Source organism: Ambystoma mexicanum, chromosome 10 (assembly GCF_040938575.1).
Source record: "Ambystoma mexicanum isolate Mex_15411 chromosome 10, UKY_AmexF1_1, whole genome shotgun sequence".
Classification (NCBI taxonomy): domain Eukaryota; kingdom Metazoa; phylum Chordata; class Amphibia; order Caudata; family Ambystomatidae; genus Ambystoma; species Ambystoma mexicanum.
Window position 1 is genome coordinate 404,634,018 of NC_090932.1, and position 22,788 is coordinate 404,656,805.

General features: G+C 46.9%; 1 protein-coding gene across 1 annotated transcript in view; it reads left to right on the forward strand.

The window, feature by feature from the left end:
• The window catches only part of LOC138491456 (calcium-activated potassium channel subunit alpha-1-like), a 1,832,603-nt gene that overhangs the window by 325,349 nt on the left and 1,484,466 nt on the right, over positions 1–22,788 (forward strand). The window lies entirely within an intron of this gene.

Sequence of the window (22,788 nt, forward strand, 5' to 3'; positions counted from 1 at the left end):
GAGTAGGTTAGTCAGGGACTGACTACACCCTCGCTGCACCCATAGTTCCTTTTCCACACCTGGTGCATCGTGCTGGAGTTCAATGATTTGGGAAACTGGAAGTGCATTGAAGCTCTCCGGCTGCTCCTCTTCTATTGCCTTCTGTAATATGTACTCACCTGTTGGGCTCTTGGGTAGGTAGGAGGCCTCTCTGGCAGCAGCGTCCGCTGCCGCATTCCCTAATGAGATGACGTTATCGCCTCGAGTGAGGGCCTGACATTTCACGACCGCAACAAGTGTGGGTTCTTTTAAGGCGTCAATCAGATTGCTTAATAATGCTGCATGTTGTACTGGTGACCCATCAGCTCTCCTAATTCCCCTTCTACCCTACCGGGCCAACCCTCCGTGCACCGTGGATGTCATGTGTGCCGAGTCTGTGTACATTGTTACCATGCATCCCTTTGCTGCGTGTAGAGCTTCTATCAACGCTACTAATTCTGCCGCTTGAGCCGAAAAATGTGGGGTCAACCACTTTTGCACAATCACCTCGAACTCCCCATCCTACACCCGCACTACTGCTGCTCCTACATGCTTTTCTCCTCTCTTGCAGACTATGGAGGCAGACCCATCAACAAACTAAACTTTTCCTTCTGTTAATGCAGTTTCGTGTGCCTGTTGAGCATCTTCGCCGCTCCCTATATCCGTGGAGCAATCATGTTGTTGCATATCTTCTACAGTGCATGCCTCTGTAATGAATGTGCTGGATTTATGCTTTTGCACAATGTTGGGCCTGGAAATGATCAGTTCATAGGCTGTGGCCCTTTGTGTCATCAGTGTGCTTTTTGACCTTTCAAATATGGCAAACAGGGAATGTTCTACGTACAAAGTGACGAGCATCCAATCACGATAGTGGAACTTTTTTCTATTGTGAATGCAGCGGCTGCGAGAGCCTGTTCACACGCAAAGTGTCCTTGCATCACTGATTCAGTGATCCACTATAAAATGCCAGGGGTGTTTGGCCCAGTGACATCTTTTGTGTCAGCACGGCAGTCATCAGTGAGCCATTGCAATGTGAAAAAAGGTAAAATTCCTGTTCTTAATTTGGGGTCGCAAGAACTGGTGCAGTGGAAATCAGTTCCTTAAGTGTATCAAAAGCTGCGTGCATTTCTTGGGTCCATTGCAGTTTAGTATTCTCCTTTTGTTCCTCATTGATGGCCTGTAACAGGGGCTTTTTTTGTATGACGCATAGTCTAATATCCATGCCCGGCAGTAATTACACATGCCGAGAAATGTCTGCATTTCCTTCAATGTGTTGTGCTCTTTAACTGCTTTTATTGTTGCTGCTTTGTCTGGTATGATCCTTTTACCATCTTTTGAAATCAATTGGCTCAAATACAATACTTCTGTTAGGCAGTACTGCAACCTCTGTCTGTCTACCTTGTACCCCTTTTGGGCCAATTGTGTCAAGAGGGTGATTGAGTCTTTTCTACACTCGCTCTCATTTTTTCTGCAGACCAACAAATCGTCTACGTACTGAATTATGGGGCTTGTCCTGCATATGTTCCCAAGGTCCTCATGCAATATCCTGTTGAATATGCTGGGACTCTCACAGTATCTTTGGGGCAACCGACAATGTTCATAGCTTTTCCCCCCTAGGATAAATGCTGTCAAATACCACGACCCTCGATCGAGTGGTATCGAAGAGAATGCATTCTTCAAGTCTACCACCGTGAAGTGGGTGGCTTCTGTTGGGATGCTGCATAATATTGAGGAAGGATTTGGAACTAGAGGGAACTCCTTCTGTACCACATCATTGAGGGGGCATATATCTTGGATCATCCTCCATGCTCCTCCCTTTGCTTTCTTAATCGGGTAAATACATGTGTTACTAGGTGAGCTAGAAGGTACTATTATGCCCTGCACTATTAGTGCATAAATTGTGGCTTTTATCCCTTCCTCTACTTCCCTAGATATGGGGTATTGCTTTACTCGGGGTAAAATGGCTCCAGGTTTGAGTTTAATCTTTACTGGGATTACTTCATGCAGCAGCCCTATGTCATGTGGGCCTGTTGTCCACAACTGTTGAGGCACTAGAGACATATCTTCCTCAACATACGCTGGTGGGGTTCTGATCATGGCTACAAGGGGTAATTGTAGTTCACGCCTTTGGATCATTATTTCACCAGGGATTGCAATTTCCATTACTATTTCCCCTTTGTCTTCTGTGTCACTAAACAGTTCTTCATCAGATAAGTCTTGCAGGGCCATATTGGCATCAATGCACAGTACTGTCCTCCACTGGCACCCATGCATGTCCATGCCTATCACTACTATCCTGTGCGTTGATACCTGCGCGGCGTGTATGTCCAGGGGCACGATGGATCCTGTCACTATTTCTGGATCTGCCACGGGGCGAAATATGAATTCGGGGGGCACTCTCCATTTGCTGTTTTTTAGTTCTGGCACCACTCGTGTTAATATTCTTAGCCCCTGTATAAACATGTCAGGTTTCACAGGTATGCCTCGTGTTTGCGGGAAGAATGCTTCAGTGTGTATTAATAACATTGCCCGCAGTGTGCATATGCCAGTTGTGGAGCATACTATCCCCCTCTCTGTTAATGAGAAGGACATATTGAGTTTACTAAGAAGGTCCCTTCCCAGCAAGTTAATGGGCGATTCTTCGTAGTATAGGAGAGGGGTCCGTACAATTTTTCCCTCCCAATGTTATGTCTAGTTCTTCTGTGTATGGAACCTCGACCACCTCCCCAGAGAACCCCTGCGTTTCCAAAGTCCGATTCGAAAGCAGAAATCTACCTTCCTTAAGGCATGATTATTCCACCCCTGAATCCACCAGGAAAATAAATTGCTTGTTTCCTATCGCTGCCCCCACGAGCGGTTCCTCTTCTGCATCGCGGGTTACCGATAGTACCGGAGACGCAAGCATTCTCAGTGGGCTGTCCTATGCTGAGTCCCACGGGAGTTCATCTACGTCCAAAACATTCCCACTATAGTGGTTCCTCTGCATGGTGCTGCTGGGGCCCCATTAGAGGTGGTGGCATAGGTTTGATTGTGCATGTGGGCTGCGAAGTTGTGGCACTGGGGGTGTGTAGGTGCATTCTGCGGGGGCATGGGGTATTCACCAGTGTGCTGGAGGTCGGGCTGACCGTCTCTCCTCCCATTACCCATCGGCAGTCCATGTGGGCTTCCTGAGTGAGGATGCCCACTGGCGTATGAGTTACTTGGCCTACTTCGACACTCTTGCATAAAATGGCACCACCTCCCGCACTGCCAACATTGTAATTGCATTCCCCCTCACGGCTCTCCATACCCGGCACCACCTCCTCTGGACCCTCTAAATCCTCCTCTGTTTCCTCGCCCACCCCTCGACTGCCACTGTTGCCCCTCGTATCCATTCTCCTCCACCCATGGTTTTTGACCATTACCTGTCCAGTTGGTCACCATCTGCATTGGGACCCCCATCTGCCCGTCTTCTTCCTCCCGCTCCCTTCCTGCTGCGCTGGTTACTACTGCTGCATTGACCTTCAGTAACTTACTCTGTGCTAATTTAGCTTTGTCTGCCAGTCGCGGCTGCGCTATCTCTTTCTCTTTCTATTTGATCCTTTTGCAGTGGTGCACTATAATGCTTTGAATTTCAGGCCACCCCTTGGCTTCTATCCCAGCTATTTTATCAAGGGCCTTCTGCACTTCCTTTGGGAGCCCTCTTTTAATAATGAAGTAAAACAGGGACGTGGATTGATCCGAGGCCGTACCCGTTTCCGCTCTCCACATGTCTTGCACCCGAAGGATGAAGGACATCGCATCTTCCTCATCATTCATAGTACATTGCATCACTGACTGTAAATCGGGGGTGTCTGGGAATGTTTCCCTTAGCGCATCCCACACGCGCACTCGTACTGTGTTAAACGAAGCACCATCATGACGGTCACAATCTAGCCTTATTCCTGGGAACCCTGCTTTTGCCCAAATTCTATTAGGCTGATCTCCCACTTCAGACGCAAGCAGGCTCTTAACATCCCCCACCGCCAAGGGCAGCCCTGCCGTGTGTTTTTTGAATGCGTATATCCACTTGCTGGCGCCTCCAGAGAGTGGGGGTAACTGCTTGAGCAGGTTGGCCTTGTCCATTTGGGCCCATGGTATGTAATTTGGGCTCCCTGCTCCCCAGTGTATCCGAGACAACTGTACATTTCTCCCCCTTCTTCGTACTCACCTTCTTCCCTTTTTTTCCGTCCACCGCCATGCTCCCTGTCCTGTTTCTCAGCCTCACAGTCCATTTTTCTAACGGCGACAACCCTTCTGTGACTAATGCACCCCCGGTGGCGATCCCCATCCCCCTGTCCTCTTCCTGTTCTTCTATATCACTCCAGTCCTCCTCCTCTCTCTCCGATAGTGCCCCTCCCTCTTCTGCCTCTCGCTCGCTCTCTAAAGTGTTTATCTCTATTATTTGCGTTGGGGTATCATTAATTCGGAACAAGATCTCTCCCTTTTTCCATCCATCTTCCCATGTCCCCGTACTCGGCGGGGGAGTGTCACCTTGGTTTGCCCGTGGGGAGGATGTCCCTCCCTCCTCCCCCAGCGCCCTTATACGGGACAGTTCTGTGTGGGCCATAGTGAGTCATGATTCCAGGTGTTGGGGTAGTTTTCCGATATCGACCGTTGAGCTGTCCAAAGGTCGTGTTATGCTATGGCTCTCGTATGGGGGTGGCGCAGTAGCGGATGGCTTGTGTACAGGTGGGGCAGTGGGCTGCGCTACATACACGGGGTTACTGTACCCCTCAGCAGGTTCTGGTTTTGACACCAAGGGATAAACACGTGTTACCTCTATGTTCTTTTAATCTTGGGTGGGCAGCCCTGCATTGCCAGCTGTTGTGAGGGGAGATGCACTTTGCTCACTATCTTTACCTGGGGGCACCTCCTTAAATAGGCACCATAGATCCAATATCTCTCTTCTATTATGGAACTGCTTTCCTTTGTACTTAATGAACAAGCAAGTGGCAACCATATCCAATACTTCCTTATCAAAAGACCCCCCTTCATGCCATACTTGGGGCAGTCCTTCCCCCTTCAATTCTGTAATCCACTGCTCATGATACTTTCTGATCTTGTCAGCATAACCTGGCAGTGTCTTACAGATATGAGCAAAGGGCGTTTCTGCGCCCATTGTTATCCCTTGCTCGTACGACACCTTACCTGATTTGACCTACCGTGTATCTATTAGTTTCTTGTATACTCAATTTACTCTATGTGACAATTATCAACTGTTCAATTACCTTTTAGTATTTTCACACTGCACTATCAAGCAATTCTCCTTTTTAATCATCAAATCTTCATTGCACATTGTACACCAAAAATTATCAGTTCACATACGGAGTAGACATTTAACATTTACATAGACAATGAAAAACATAAAACACAAACATGACACTTCCCACCATTCCCAATGTCCCGTTCTTCTCACCTACTCCCTTGTTGCGTTACCAAGCTTTAACCCCCTCCCCTCCCTTGTGCCAATCCACCCACTTTGGAGGTCAAGGAAAAGAATAAGAAAAAAAAGTCAGAAAAAAGCGCTTCTACCTAATACTCTGGGTTTCTCTGCTGACCCCTTAATCTCTTTCATTTTTTTCCCTTTTCACTTTAACTTCTTACACCTCTATATCCTGTAGTAGTCGAGATAGCACTATGCAGCGCCGCCTTCTACTCCCTACGGAGATAGGATTCCTGTCAACTTCTTATCCCTTTTACTTCATTTCCGTCCTAATGGCCATATGCGATAGGAAGAGCGTTGTGGGAAAGATAGAGAAAGACCCCTGACTCCAGAACCTCTTGTCACTCCCCCTCCAATTCATCTTTATACTCTTACAGTGCTACCCAAAATAGTTTTCTTTGCACCCTCAACCCTTCCTAATCTGACTCCCACCCGCGCCTTTACTATCACTCGCACTTAATACTCATGTGTCCATCTTAATCCGAGACCCTCTGGACCCAATCGGCAGGGCGCTGCTCCTCGCTCAAAGACCACGCCCAGCTCCGGCGAGTGGTACGTATGGGTTTTGTTAAGAGGGATCCCGTACCCGCTCGCACTACTGCGTGCGCACGTCTAAGTGTACCGGTTGCGTTGGCGGGTAGCTCTTGAGGGAGCGCGCTCAGGGTCAAAGCAGGGGGCCGTCTCTTGCCAGAAGGATGGGAAAGAACGCAATTGCATCGGGGTTGGCAATGAAAGGGAGAGGCCCCCTGCAGGCCTACCAGTGAAATACCACCAGAATCAATAAAGGTACATCCCATAAGACCAAGACCAAGTGAGAGTGATGTCAAAAGCTGTATCTAAAATTAGAGCAAACAGAATCTACTCTGCTCACGCTGAGAGCGCTCTGCAGAAAACATGTTGCAAATTACTTTTATACAGAGAGATTGTCATCGAGGTGTGGGAAGGCCTAGGGGGCACATGAACAGTTGGGATTGGTCACTAAGAGGTGGCACCTATAGGTGCTATATGGTCGGCGATGGCTGATTGGTCCAAGGGTGGGTGGTGAGTTGACATCATGATGTGGTGTGCCGGGTCAGGAGTCCATCTGGTGTCATCTGTCCATCCTCCAACGAATGGACACATCTTTTCGTGGTCCTATCACATTTTGCCCTTGTGGCCACGCATTCCCATCCGGTCACACATTCAATCACTTTGTTTGGCAATAAGTTGCACTTGGAAAAACAATGCATGATTCTCTAATATTGGACACCACTTGCCTCTTACCAAGGATATCGTTTTCATGCAAAAACACATAATCATAGTTGAATACCGGGTTGGGGACATTTCTTCATTATTGACAGGGGGAGGCAGGGGTATATGGTTACTGCGGATGGATTTCAGAAAACACATTACATCTGTAGACATATCTCTTCTTTGAGGGCCTTTCTGATCATGTGTGTAAACAACATAACTCTGCACTTGGACAGGGTGATCTGGAATGGGCTTAAGGCCCTCCTACTGAGTTCTTTGGTTTCACATCACTTAAGAAATGGCGGTGGGTCATTTGCATTTACATATAACACGTTACTGCTTCATGTGCCCTTAGCTGTTTCTGTATTTGAAAGGAATACTCTATGACATTGTTCAAACTTCATATGCTTTTTGGGCAATCTCATAACACAGGGATGAGGGGGTGGTAGGAAAGAGATGACTCGCGCACAATCAATGCAACATGAATAACTAAGTTCAATCAACAATTCACATGATTTCGTCTAATGACGTGTCTAGATGTACATTCTGCTTTATTAACAGCGAGGTAGCATTGTGTGAGTTCGCATAGGTCTCCGGTTTGTTTACTCATTACGGGACTGCACGTTAATCGTGCTGGCATTTAAATGTTTTGAGTCAATACACATTCTGATTTCAATAGAACGATCTATCAGAAAAGTTTCTAATACCTACGTATATGTATTTACACTGTTATGCTCAGTGGCTCATTGAAGGTGTCAGCGGGTTGTACATGCATTACAAATTACGAGGTGAGTGTCATGATGCCTACCCCCGGGCATCAGGACCAAGGCCCTCAGCTTCGGGAGCAGGCATCCAGACATTTGTTTAAACCTCAGCAGCCCCGGCTAGGGGCTGTCTGGGTTCAGTCCTGGCACCTTAGGCGCCAGGCTCATCATAGAAATCAGTCCTGGCGCCGTAGGCGCCAGGCTCATAGACTTTACTTACCTGATGCAGACCATGCTGCAAAAGAGTCCAAGCCTACATGAGGCCGGGATGGGACTATTTTGTTACAGGGACTATTTTTTACTCGAGCGTGGCTCTAGGGAACTTCTTACCTGGAACTACTTTGGAGGCTATTTAAACTTCACCCAAAAAGCAGCACATACTTTGCGTTATTCTGCATCCAGCAGCGTGACGCTCACCGTGCCTGCAGCCAGCATCCAGTCTTCTGCCACGCCCACGTGCCTGCAGCCAGCATCCAGTCTTCTGCCACGCCTGCCTCAAATCCAGAGCTCCTAGAATAAAGAAGAAGAAAAGGACAAGATTAGAAAACAAACATATTTCAAATTCCACACCTAATTCCGGAACCATTTCATCTCCGGACCTGGAAAGTGCATCAGTCCTGCACGCCTCGCTTAGCCAGCTCCAGCACGGCGCCATACTCACCAGTTCTCACAGCATCTTTCGATCCAGCACTGTCTCCATCATTTCTTCGCCGTAATCTGGCACCTAGTGGACACAAGAAAAAACAAGGTGAGCCAAGGGAATCAACAAATACAACCTCTTACCACCATAGACTTACCACCGGTGGTATTATTCCATAACTCTCCACATTTTCATACGCCACATCTGTAAAGTGGGAGAAAAACAACACGTTAACGCATGCATTAGTTACCGGACAGCGTTGGGTAACACAGACTCTTACCTGAACGCCAGCAGCAGCTACGAGACCTTCTTCTCACGAACACAGTTGCAACTTAAGGAAGGAAGGGGACAAGAGTGAACATCGGGCACATTGAACTCTTTGAACTTGATGCTTACCAATCCCGCCAGGGACTTCAGAGTCAATACTTACCGGAACTCTCCCAACGCCTTCAAACCAGTGAAGTAACTGGTATATACGCGCCCCTGCAAGACACGCAGGATGGAGAGCTCATCTTTTACGAACATAAGGTGAGGTTACTAAAGGGATATTTGAGGTGATTAGTGGGGGAGAGTGATAACAGTTGGGAGGCCATCACTAAAACCCACAGGTGGTTAATCCCTGTCTCCACTTGCAGGAAAATACTTCTTCGGATCCAGCAGACAAGACTAGGTGGGCCGGTCCAGACAGTCATCTCTGCACTACGAATCACGTTGAGGAGACCACAGCTGTCCGGTCCGATCGACAACCCTGTGGGGTCCAGGTGAGCGTAATAGAGAGGGCCTTCGTTCACGCATTTGGGTTGGAAAGGGAGGACACATTTGTAACCTTAAAAGTCTTTCATGCTGTTGACTCTGCTCTGGGGTACACGGGGATTGGGTGTCTGCGACCCAGCTCTAAAGGGTGCGGGGCAGGTTTTACGGAGACAGATAGCCCTGGCCTTCGCCTCTTCCCCTTGAGCTGCCTTTGAGTCAACAGAGGGGGTTTAGACGATTGATACAGTGCAGATTTTGTTGCTTTTCTGCTGCCAGCCTTCTCATGGGAACCAGGCAGTTATGCGGACGGCAAGGAGGAGGTGGCGGGGGAAGCACTACACTGACTGTGTGCTTCCAAAGATGGTTGCAGGTTGGGGTGAGATCTGAACACCTTCTTGTTTACTTACAAGATGGAGTCTGTGCGGTACACAATGGAGTCTTGACTTAACCTCATAACATAGGGTATAAGGATGTGGTAATGATCATAGGTGTATTTGTACGAAAGGGGTGATGATTCCCTGAGGTGTTCCCACATGAATGCCCCAAGTCCGGGGCCCTGGACTTGGATCAGGCATGACTGGGCCCACTCGGGAAGCATGGGAATAGGGGGGGTCTTGAATGTCCCCTCCTCCCACTCAGAATTTAAGTCATTCATGCATCACTGGTAGTCCTTTGGAAGTGATAATGACTTGAATGGCCAAAAGTCCTGTTTGAGCGCACACACACACATCCGTACACACATGTTTCATGATGAATGATTATAGACTCTTCTTAAGTTATTATGACTTTTCACTCTTAGTTGATGCATTAGCACCATCCAGTTAGGAACACATCTTTATTGTGGACTGTGTTCGGAGGGAGGTGTCATTGTGGAGGCACGAACTCTGAAACTTCTCAATTTCGGCTCCCAGGAAGTACTAATGTTCCACCTTTGCTTTTAGCTACTTGGTGCATCTTACTGTCAATCAGAGGGACTCCAATACATGTTTGCAAAATGATTTGATGTAACACCCATCATGATGCGTGTTGCAATGTGCCAGGGAGATGAGTGGTGCTGTTGTAGTCATCTTGTGTTGTTGCTCTTTTGGCCATGAAAAGCAGAATCCTTGTTCTTCTCCCTTCCTGTGATGGGAATAGTCCTGCATGGCTGGAATAAATTCACTTTAGCTAATCAAAACGTATTGGCTTTCCCAATGCTTATTTTTTTCTTTTTGTTTTCCAAATGTTAAAACAGAATCATCTGATGAAAATACATGTCTGCAAATTGGACAACTTCATACTTTAGCTAATAATATTCTGAAAGCACAGCTGTGGACCTTGAGCCACCAAATAAAAATAGTGAACAGAGGAGGTTGTGGGTACATTTTGGTTAGTAGCTCTGTAGTGTGGGTAGGAGGATATGTAGGGCACATATTGAACCTTGATGAAAAGAATGGGCAACCTATTTTCTTGAATGTGAAGGCACAAACCTCAACACACGTGTCCCAAGCATGCTAATATTACATCCCGTTAGGGAATAAGACCAAGAGATAGTTTTGTAAGGATAACAAGGTTTATATAATATAAACGCCAACAAAGAACTCTGCTGCCCGAGAGCGCTCTGCCAAAAATTAAACGGGCAGCACATTAAAAGGACCAAATGCATCATCAGTGACGTTATGACATACAGTGAAAATTCACATCAGGAATTGGTGAGGATTTAAAGAATGGCCCGCTCCATAGGGGACTCCAGGCACTATTTGGCTGCTTCTTCCCCGTCCATCTTGTCACACGTGGGTCAGATGGGCTCATCCTTGCAGTGAAGGTCAGGGCGACTGTTAGCAGCAACCTGTCTAATCTAGGCTAAATAGCAGGAACTAATTAGTCATTCCGCATGGCAGGCACCTGAACATCATATGAAAGGGGTATCAGTGAGGGAGGGGAGTAAAATACAGTCATAGTGACCCCCACATTCAGGGCATTGTTAATACCAGAGTTTCCACTCCCAATATCTCCCCTGAGGGTTTGATCTCTAATTTCTCCCTCCCTGGGACCTCATGTTACAGGGGACATGTGTTACTCTTGCGTAGATATACAATCATGCAAGCGCTTTCATCTGTGGTGGGCACCTCGACAGGGTTAAGGTCTAGAGGTCGGGTCTGCGAAGAGTGGCAGGCTTCGGCCTGGTGGGGGTGTAGGTCATCAGCTCGAATGGCAGTTTGGTGGAGATGGATGAGTGCAATTCAGGGGCCTGTTACTGTCTTACGCTCTGTACCGGACACATTCCTGGATGTGATGCTAAACATTTGCAACAAGAACGGGGGAGAATGAGAATGGACTTCCATTGGAACAAGGCTTGTGTAGAGCTGGCCTTGTGAACTGATGGTGGTGGCACCCTGGTGTGAACTGGGGATGTGTGCACTGCAGCTTTCAAGGTGTCTGCTCTGGGCCTAGTAATAAAAATAGCATTTGGTCATAGTACAAAATAGAGTCATAGAGCTGGAGCATGGCGGGTGCTATTCACCTACTTCTGCATGTGCTCTAAACTTCACTTTGATGACATTGAATCCTTCTTCGGTGTCATTTGCCAACTGGATCAGCTCCCAGCATAAGATCTGGAGCCATTTAGCTTTCGCTCTTGTTTGAATACTCGGCACAAGTGATGCAAAATATGTTTCTGAGTTGAAAAGTTTGTACTAATCAGGTACCTGCATAAGCAGATCAGAAGATTCTTGAGACAGGTAATTGGAGGATTGTTTTCTCCGGAACAGATGCTCATGGCGCTCCTTTTCAGGAGGATGCGAAAGGTTGGGACTGATGTGGAAGGTGGTTCTTCTATCTGCTCAGCTGGTGTTCGGCCATCGTCAGACACTGCTCCCTCCTTTAGGTGCTCCTCGGGTACCACCAACAGGGCCGAATGTAGCGTTGCAAGTGAACAATAGCCCCTCCATGATGGCGGGAGGTGCAAGTATGCTTTTTTGCCACAAACCCAGTAATAGTCCATCAATGCAGCTGTTACTTTCTTGAGATCACGGATAATGATAGTTCTGTTGCAGTGATGGCAGTTCTGTTGCAGTGTTTGTTTGATCCTAAAATGACATCCCCTTCACCATAGAAACAAAGTTAATATTTTTGCTCTTGCTGTACAGTAACTGGTTTTTCGAGGGCAGTGATGTGTGCCATCCATATATGAGCACACTGTTAGTCAATGAATGCCAATCTCTTTTCGGAATGGTCCTGGAGTCCTTCTCTTTGCACATGAAAGTTGGTTCTCACCATGTGTTTTCTGCATAGCTTGCTCCTTCTATCGCCAAAAAAGGTTCCTTGAAACACTTCGTGTCAGCCGAGCCCACTTTGCATTACGGCTGTCTGGGTCCAGAAGCTTTAGTCTGATGCTGCGTTCCTGAAAGGTGCTCTTCAACCTACATAGTGCAAGGTGGACGAGCTATTGTGACTCTACTATGGGTACTTCTTGTGGTACTAAAACCTTGGGTGCCCCAGAAGCGTGCAGTATTAAGGAACATTGGCAGCAACTCCATTTGTTGTTTGCCTTCCCCTAACACTCATATCTGAGTACCACTTATTAGAGTGCCCAGGGTGGTGAATGTCTTCCACTTTATCTAACCCCAAAACATGGTATGCATCATACTTGTTTTGGCGTATTTGCCGTTTCCTCCGGTTACTGCGTAAAGGGAATTGTTGTTTCTCTAACAACATTGAACATGCTCAACTTGAGTTACACAATGTCCTATGTACATGCAGTGGTAATAGCTGCACCATTAAACTGTTGCACAGTGTGGATTGGGAGTTGTTACACATGACATTTGTGGTGTTAATCATTACAGGTTGTTTACTACTTATTGGAAAAACATTATCATATATATCCATTTGTTTTGTCGACGTTGTGGAGTAGGGTGGGTTTACTACTATATTCGACAATGAGGTAAACAATGTATTAAGTACTGAGGTAGACTTTTGCACTGTAAACATTCTTTGGGTGTGAGGATGGTATTTGGTACTTCAAGTAGGCTTGCAGTTACATTGTCATTGCATATCAGAACATGTTGGGATTTTCTCATTTAGTTTAATTTTTGTCCCATTTCAATTTCACTCTCTACCCCCTTTTTAATAGTGGGCCCCCAGATAAAAGATGTGCTCCAATAAATCCCCAAACTTAACATTAAAAAGGTAAACACTATTGCAGTGAAATGTAGGTCACATTCAAAGGTGTAGCTTCTAATTGAACTAATTCTATTAATACTGCTATCTACACTAACATTGTTGTTGAGTGGAGTCAATTCCATGATTGTTGTACCTGTGGAAATAGAACGCAGTGGGCATTAATAGAAATGTAGATGGGATAATAGAAAGAGGTGAAAAGAGTGAGGGAGTGAGAGAGAGAGAGAGAGAGAGAGAGAGCATCACCTATAGTATGTTATGCCCTTTGCAGCAATGTATCCTTCTTGTGACATATATGACATGTGCTGAATGAGAATCTCCCTTTAAAAGTGTATGTTAAGTGTGTAGTTGCACTTGTCTGGCTCTTAGGTTGTGTGCTCGTGTTTACATTTTCCTGTGCTTTTCTGATGTCTGAGAGGTGAATCCAGAACTGCAGCCCTTTCACCTTTACGTCAAGCAGGGTGCATTGTATAACTTTGTACAGTCCATGGAATCTTGGTGTGTTCCACTTCCACACAAAGCTCCTCACATAGACCGATTCTCCTGGCATTAAAGGTTGTAGGGGGCTGTTTCTGTTGGTGCCACCATGGTCGTTTGACTCTCTGCTGTGAATGGTTGTGCCATTTGTTTTGATATGCACCTTATTGCACTTTTGAGCTGGGTGAGGGGCCCCTTAAATTCTTCCCCTAGAACGGTTGCTGTTCTATGTGCATCAGAAGCTCTCCTCACTGGTGACAGCAGCGTTTTCATGCGTCGACCAGTTACTATTTCATGTGGGGACAGGTGGTGGACCTTGCTGGGCTGTGTGCATAACTGGAATAGTGCCAGTGGCTGGAAGTACACCCAATTATTCTTCAAGGAGCTACATAGCTTGGATAACCTACTTTTGAGAAAGCTGTTTATTTTTTCTACCTTTCCATTCGCTTGTGTGCGGTAACTTGAACACATCTTGTGTTTTATTCCTAGGAGGCACGTCTCTTCTTTGAATAGATCATTGAAAATGTGCCTACCATAGTCTGATCATATTACTTCACACACTACCCATCTGGGGAGCACTTCCCTCACTAAAAACGTAGCTGCACACTTCGCATCACTGTGGGCACAGGGCCCTACTTCCACCCATCGAGAGAAAGGACACACCACCACAACTAAGTTTTGCGCCCCATTGCATCTTTCTTCCATGTCTGCATAGTCAATGTGCAGCTCACAGAAGGGCCCTGTGGGGCAGGGTAGAGTGCCCCGTAGTGTTCTTAGCGTCCTTCCTGTGCTAAACACTTGGCAGGTGGTACATTGGACCAACATTTTATTCAGGTATTCCTGCAAGTTCAGTCACTATATGTTGTTTTGAACTGTGTGCTGGGAAATGTAATTGCTCGAATGCTATGTACAGTATTTCTACTGGCATAACAACCTTTCCAATGGTGTCTTGTCTCCATAACAAATCAGTAGGCCACTGGATAAAGCCGCCCTTAAGCCATAACTCTTCTGTGTTTGGTGCTCTCCTCTGCAGCTGTATTATCTGTGCTATGGTAAGTGTTGTGTATGTGCCTGCATTAGGCTCTGTCCCTTTGCTGGTAATGATACATTCCTTACTCACACGTAGCAGGAGATATGCTGCCTTTTTCACTGCCGCATCGGCGGCTGCGTTCCCCAAAGATATTTCATCTGAAGCTTGTGTGTGTGCAAGGCATTTGACAATGGCTACCACAGAGGGCTCTGCAAGTGCTTCAATTCATTTGTTTAACAATTCTGAGTGTTGCACTTTGGACCCATCTGCTCTCCTGAACCCCCTCCTTCTCCATCTAGATAGCCCAGTGTGTACTGTGGTAGTAGGGTATGCCGAGTCTGAGTATATTGTAACACAACACCCTTTGGATGTGTGAAGAGCCTCAATGAGTGCCACCATTTCTGCTCCCTGTGCTGAATAATGCATTGGCAAGCATTTCATGATCAGTGTTTCATACTCCCCTTCCTCCAATCTCACTACAGCAGCCCCAACATGTTTTAATCCTGTTTATTAGTCAATGGACGCTGACCCATCAACGAAGAACACTTCTTCCTCTGCTAGGGTGCACTCTTTTGTTTTCGGTATGACATCTCCTTCCCCTTCGTATCTGGCACAGTCATGTTCTTGTATGTCTTCGACAGTGCATGGCTCAGTGAGGAACGTGGCAGGATTCACTGTCTTACACTGTACCACATGGATATTTGGGCTGGACAAAATAATCTCATAAGTTGATGCTCTCTGTGTCGTAAGGGTGGATTTCGATCGCTCCAGTATTGCGAACAGTGAATGTTCGATCTACAGGGTGATGGCACATCCCATAACAATTGTTGAGCTTTTCTCAATTGCAAAGGTGGCCACTGAAAGGGCTTGTTCGCAAGCGAACTGACCTTGCATGACTGAATCCTGTGTGCCGCTGTAATAAGCATGCAGATTATGTCCCATTGAGCTTTTCAGTGTCAGTACTGCGGTCATGAGGGTGCCATTAGAGTGTGAAAATAAATCAAATTCCTGCTCATAGTCGGGTGTCGCTAGCACTGGGGCTGTTGAGATCAGGTTTTTCAAATCATTGAAAGCTGCCATCATTTTAGCTGTCCATGTAATACATGTTTTCTCTTTCTGTGCTTCCTTCAGCCCTTGCAGGAGCAGCTTGGTGTATCCCGCGTAATCCAGAATCCAGGCCCTACAGTTTTTGCAGAGTCCCAGCAACTTCTGCATTTCTTTTACTGTCCCTGGTTTGGCAGTGGCATGCACTGTTGCTGCTCTGTCTTGGAATATCCTTTTGCAATCTTTGGAAATGAGCTGACCCAAGAACAGGACCTCTGCCAAACAGTACTGAAGTTTTTTCCTGTCTACTTTGTACCCCTTCTATGCTAGTAGTTGGAGCAGGGCAATGGAATTCCTTCAACAGCTTTCTTCACTGTCACTGCAGACCAGCAGGTTGTCTATGTACTCGATGATTGTGCTAGGGACCTGAATTTTGCCAAGATCTTTGTGCAAGATCCTTTTGAATATGTTTGGGCTTTCACAGTAAACCTGGGGCAGGCAACAGTGTTCATATCTATTTCTTCCCAGGGAAAAGGCGGTAAGGTATTGTGATCCTGGGTCAAGATGTACTGAGAAGAAGGCATTCTTCAAATTTACCGCCAAATTAGTTGCCTTTTTCAGAATGCTGCACAAAATGGAGGCAGGATTCGGGACAAGAGGAAACTCTTTCTGTACTATATCATTGAGGGAGCAAAGGTCCTGGATCATCCTTCAACTTTCCCCTGTGGTTTTCTTGATCGGATAGATAGTGGTGTTACACAGGTATGTGGAGGGGCCAATTATGCCCTGTTGTAGGAGGGCCCTAAATGTCTCCTGTATCCGTTCCTCCGCTTCCCTTGACAGGACATATTGTTTTACTTTGGGTAGTATGGCTCCTGGTTTGAGCATTATTTTTTACTGGGGTTACCTCTCTCAACAACCCTACATTATGGGGGCTTGTAGTCCACAAGTTGTGCAGCACCTGTTGCATATCTGTCTCATAAAAAGATGGCGGCCCACTGACAACAGCCGTGAGGGGCCTCTGCACTTTCCTGTATTACACCATTATGTTGCAAGGAATACACATTTCTAACACAATCTCCCATCTTGGTTGTCGTCAGCGAACAAATCTTCATCAGTTAACTCATGCAATGGTATATTGGGGTCTATGCACAGCACTGAGCATCATTCACACCCATGGATATCCATATCCACTGCAACAATTTCTTTGCCGGACACTTGTACTCCTTCTAGACCCAAGGAAAGGATAGTGCCCGGTACTACCTCGGGGGTTGCTACTGAGCAGAAAACAAAATATTATGGCATTCCTTATTCTTTCCTAGTCAGTTAAGGTACTGCTCTTGCTAACACTCAGATTGCATATAGGAACATATCTGGGTTCACCATTACTTCATTTGCTATTGCATGTATTACCAGCATTGCTCAGAGGGAGCATATGCCTCGGGTGGAGCAACAACCACCCTTTTCAGTGAATGATATGTTCATGTTTAACTTACTGAACAAGTCTCACCCCAATAAAATAACGGGGAAACTTTCATAGTATAGTAGTGGTGCTCGCACTACTTTCCCTTCTATCTTCACATCTAAATCTTCTCTGTAAGGACCTGTTACCATAACCCCAGAAAATCCTTGCGTGTTGAGAGTTTGGCCTGACAACGGGAAGTCACCTTTGCACCTGAGTCCACCATAAAGATGAATTGTTTGTAACCTATCTCTGCCCCCTACCAGTGGTTCCTCTTCTGGATGTAAGGTTGTCGATAGTACGGCACGCGCAAGTGCCCTCTGTGGACTTTCCTAATTGGGGTGCGTATCTGTTCACGGACAAGAGAAGGGGTCCACACCCAGCACACATGCCCCTTGATATGGTGCAGGCGTGCCATTTGGGGCAGTGGCAAAAGTGTTCATATTTACCTCTACCTGTTGTCGACGGTGGCTCTGGGGTGCCTGCATTGTATGGGGAGGGTGAGAGTATGTTCCAGGCCTTGGCACCTGCAGTGGTAACTATGGGTAAGGTAGGGGTATTTCATATGCCCCTTGGGATGGTCCCTGTGGGCTCCCGGAATGGGGGTTTCCATACTGTGGCGTGTTATAATAATGTTCACTATAATGATAATTTCCTCTCTGCCTGCTCCGGCACTCCCTGGAGAAGTGGCCCCATCTCCCTCATTACCAGCATTGCCCTTGGCTCCCGCCTCTGGGCCCCTGCCCACTGAACCCCCCTCCTCTCTGTTCCCGGAACCCACCTCGTCCTCTCGCCAGTCTTCCCTGCCACTGGGGTCCCATATATTGCTGATTTCCTCCCCACTGCTCTTGCCCGTTGTCCGCCCATATAGCAGCCATAGTAGCTTGTGTAGTGATGGAGACACCTCCCTCCTCTCCAACTGTTCTGGGGGCTGGGCCACTGTTGCGGCAGTGACCTTCACTAGTTTTCTTTGTGCGAATTTTGCATCTTCTGACAATATTCTCTGAATAGTTTATTTTTCCCTCTCTTTGATCCTCCTACAATGGTGTACTATGATGCTTTGCATTTCAGGTCATCCTTCGCTTCTATCCCATCTATCTTATCAAGGTACTTCTGTACCTCATGGGAGTCCCCGCTTTATAATGAAATAAAATAGGGACGTAGATTGGTCCCACGCAGTGCCAGTTTCTGCTTTCCACATCTCTTGGACCCGGAGAATGAACTGCACAGCGACTTCCTCATCTCCGATGGTGCACTGCATTATGGAATGTAAATCGGGAAGGTTCTCCACAGTGCATCCCACAGATGTGCTCGAACGTTATTGAATGAAGCCCCATCATGGGAATCATTACTTAGGCTCACTCCGGGGTACCCTGCTTTTACCCAGACTGATTCTGCCAGAACACCTAGGCTCTTAATGTCTCCTACGGCAAGGGGCTCCCCCGCCACCTATTCTCGAATGCGTAGATCCATTTCCCACACTCGCCGTGAGTGCGGGGGAGGGATTTGAGGAGGTTGTTTTTATCCATCTCTGCCCATGGGAAATAATGAGGTCGACCTGCTCACTTATGGATCAGGTGCCTTTGTAGTTTTGATTTCCCCTTCCCTCCTTTCGCACCACTTCCTTTCCTTTTCGGTACTGCCATTCTCCCCAACCTGTCCCTTAGAATCCCCTCTATGCCCCTTCCACGTGTGGCATGCTGAACTGTACCTGTTGGACCCTTGCTACTGCTCCTTCCTCTTTGTCATCAAACTCACTCCAGTATTCCTCGTCCCTTACTGATCCCACGTTCTCATATCCCCAACTGTCTGTTTCACCTTCCCTTTCCACCCGCACTGCCCGTATAGGTGCAATATCTGTCCTAAAAAGAAAATCTTCTGACTTCCATTTATCTTCTTGTAGGGGCTGTGGGGTGCTCGGAGCCTGCGGCCTGCTGTTAGATTCTTTTGCTCCCTCACATGCAGTCTGTAACCTAGCTAACTCAGTACATGTATTAGCTAATGCAACTTCAATATCCCATTTGCTTACCTCTGTGTGTGAAGGGGTTGTTGGCGGGGAGTCATAGGACGGGGTGGTGCAGTACTTGTGTTTGCCTGAGTACTTCCCCCGGACACGTAGGTCAGATTTGAATACCCTGCCACTAGTCGTGTTAATAGTTGGTACATTTTCCTTGGTTCTCCTTCTCCCTTGTTGCTTTCCACCTCAGTACTAGTACTATCTACTGTTACCATCTCCACTTCTGGGACTCTCTTATCTGTGAGAGGTGTTTCTTCGAACATTCGCCACAGATTCAATATTTGGCTCCTTCCCCTTGTATTTAAGAGTCAAATATGTGGACATGTGGTCTAAAGTTCCCTTATCAAAGGACCCTCCCTCTGGCCAGGAGTTGTGTATCCCTTCCCCCCTTGTTTCTGTCACCCACTGTCCATGGTATTTGCTAATTGCGTCACTGTACAGGGGTATTCTTTTGCCCATATGAGATAGTGGCGTCTCTATTCCCATGATTTGTCACTGTCACTTGCCCCACTGGGTATCTTTGCCAGGAGATGTTTGTGCAAGGTTCCTTTACTCTGCTCCTCTAGATTATTAAGCCCCCCAACATCAGTCATTTAATAACTGTCACATATAAATTGGAACCGTCATTAGCATATTTCACAGAACACTAAACACAACATTTTTTGACACCTACAATACTGAACACATAAGACAATACATACATTCAACACCGTCCCTTCTTCCCTTTTAGAGCATTCCCACTCCCACTTGTTCACTACCACTCACTTCACCCTTGCCCCGCCTGTGCCTCCTCCGTACATTTAAAAGAAACACTGAAAATAGCAAGCTAAAATAAAAAGTTAACAACCACTACATATTCCAAGCTCTTTAATTATACAGGGCTCCTAATTTTCTCTCTGTATCTGTAAATCTCTGCACTTGTCTGTGCAATGTGGTGTCACCTTCTACCCCCTTGTGGATGTAGGCTCCCCTTTATTCCCTCTTCTCTTCTCCAGGCAGATGGGGAGCAGGTGCAAGTGGATCTTGGTCACCTGGCCTAAGCCCCGCCCACCTGTCACCTTCCTGGTTGCCGCTCTTTTTCCCTAGTGAAGGAGCCCTCCAGCCTCTTTTCCTTTGCAGATGGGGAGCAGGTGCAAATGGACCTAGGTCACCTGGACTAAGCACCGCCCACATTCTAAGCCCTGCCTCTTCCTTCCTGCTCTTAAGTCTTAGATCAAGGGCATCTCTCACCCGGGCGGCCGAAGCGAAGGGCAGACAAAGAAAAGGGCAATTCCTGTTTCGACCTGTTTGGACGAGGAGGATCCATGGCCCAAACCCCTGCTCAGACAGCAGTTAAGCATGCACCAACATGTGTTTACTCCCTCTCTGCCTACAGGCCATCCCCACCGCTCTGGTCCCCCCCCCATGATGTTTCCTTGTGCCCCCCTTCTCGCACACAGGTGCTGCCTGTTTTGCTTGAGTTTTCTAGCCTGCTCCCGCTGCCCCACTGCAGCCTACCTCTGCAAGAGTCGGTCCTGAAACATTCTGGTTTCACCATCACTGTCTTGTGGCCAATGCTGGATTTGACTTTTATGAACTTCATTGATTCAGAGTGCATCACCCTTTCTCATGGTGGCCCTGGATCATGCTTTTCCCATCTTCATCTTGCATCCCGGTTTGCAACATTATGTGTTACTACTGACTTCTGCAATTGTATTCGCTCTCCCCTCTTGCTTGTCCACGCTTTTTGACTACTTACTCTCTGTTCTCTCCTCCTCTCCCTTTCTCCCTTTTCTTATGCCCCCCTCCTCTCCTTACTTTCTTCTATGCACTTACTCTATCAGAATTGTCCCTGGACCTAGTAGGATGGTAACCTCATCTGTCTCCTCCCCCCACCCCTTACTTGTTTTTTTCCTCCTCCCAAATACCCTCCAGCACTATCTGAAATGTTGTCAGGCCTAGTACAACAGTCGCTTGTGTTGTTCCTCCCCTCCCTTTCTACACCCCTCTCCCTCACCTTTTGTTTTTTCCGGCTCTACCAAAAATGTTGTCAGGCCTAGTATGGTAGTCGCCTGTCTGTTTCCATTTCCTTCTCACTCTCCCCACCCTTTGTTATCTATATCTTAGCTCTTGCACTATTTAAAATGTTGTCAGGCTGAGTACGATAGTTAATTTCACATCCTTACTGTTCATGGCCTGTAATAATGTCATTGTATTTTCCCTTGTTCCCTCCCTTGCCTTGAAGCACTTTGAAACACATTGTGTATAGGCACTATATAAATAAACTATCATATCATATCATATAACCGTAACGTAGAAAAAATAAGAATACAATGGCCATAAAAACTCCTCACAATCAAACACTCAATCCTTTGGTTCCCCTTTTCTGACCTGCATGTTCCCTTCACTCACTCTGCTCTATACTTAAAACCCTGTATTTTGTAATTCCTTTCAGTCTACTATACTTGTTTTTCCACAACATGCGTGGGCTTCTCCCTGGGGCCAGAACCGGCTCCAACTAACAGGTGAGGTATTTGCAAAGCCGGAACCCACACAAAAACCACTTCTTCTGCGTAAGTGTTCTAAGGGACTGGTCAGCTGTAGGTGGGCACAGCCTTTCCAAAGAGGACCCTGGATATTTCCGCAAGTACAGGAGCTAGGGGAATCACATCAAAGGGGTCACCAAATGAAGGCATCAACCTCTACACATGCGTCCCAAGCATACTAATATTGCTTCCCGTTAGGGAATAAGACCAAGAGATAGTTTTGCAAGGATAACAACATTTATATTATATAAATGCCAGCAAAGAACTCTGCTGCCCGAAAGCGCTCTGCCAAAAATTACATGGGCAGCACATTAAAAGGACCAAATGCATCTTCACTGATGCTATGACATACAGTGAAAATTCACATCAGGGATTGGTGAGGACATATAGATTGGCTTGCTCCATAGGGGATGCCAGGCGCAAATTGGCTGCTTCTTCCCAGTCCACCTTGGCACACGTGGGTCAGCTGGGCTCATCCTCGCAGTGAAGGTCAGGGAGACTGTTAGCAACAACTATCTAATCTAGGCTACATAACAGGAACTAATTAGTCATTGGGCATGGCTGGCACCTCAACATCACAAGAAAGGAATATCAGTGAGGGAGGGGACTGAAATACAATCATAGTGACCCCCACATTCAGGTCATAATTAATACCTCAGTTCCCACTCCCAATGTCTTCCCTGAGGGTTTGATATCTATTTGATCACTCCCTGGTACCTTATGTTACAGGAGAGGTGTGTTACTCTTGCAGCGGTATACAATCATGCAAGCGCTTTTATCTGTGGTGTGCACCTCAATGGGGTTGGGGTCTGGAGGTTGGGTCGGTGAAGGGTGGCAGGCTTCGGCCTGATGGGGTGGGGGTCATCGGCTTGAATGGCAATTTCGGTGGAGATGGATGAGTGTAATTCAGTGGCCTGTTGCTGTGTCACGCTCTGTACTGGACACATTCCTGGATGTGATACTAAACATTGGCAACATTAACAGGGCAGAATGAGAATGGACTTCCGTAGGAACAAGGCTTGTGTAAAGCTGGCTTGGTGAGCTTATGGTGGGGGCACCCCTGTGTGAACTCGGGATGTGTGCGCTGCAGCTTTCAAAGTGTCTGCTCCAGGACTAGTAATAAAAATGGCATTTGGTCAGAGTACAAAATAGAGTCCTTGGGTTGGGGCATGGCGGGTGCTATTGACCTACTTCGGCATGATGTTG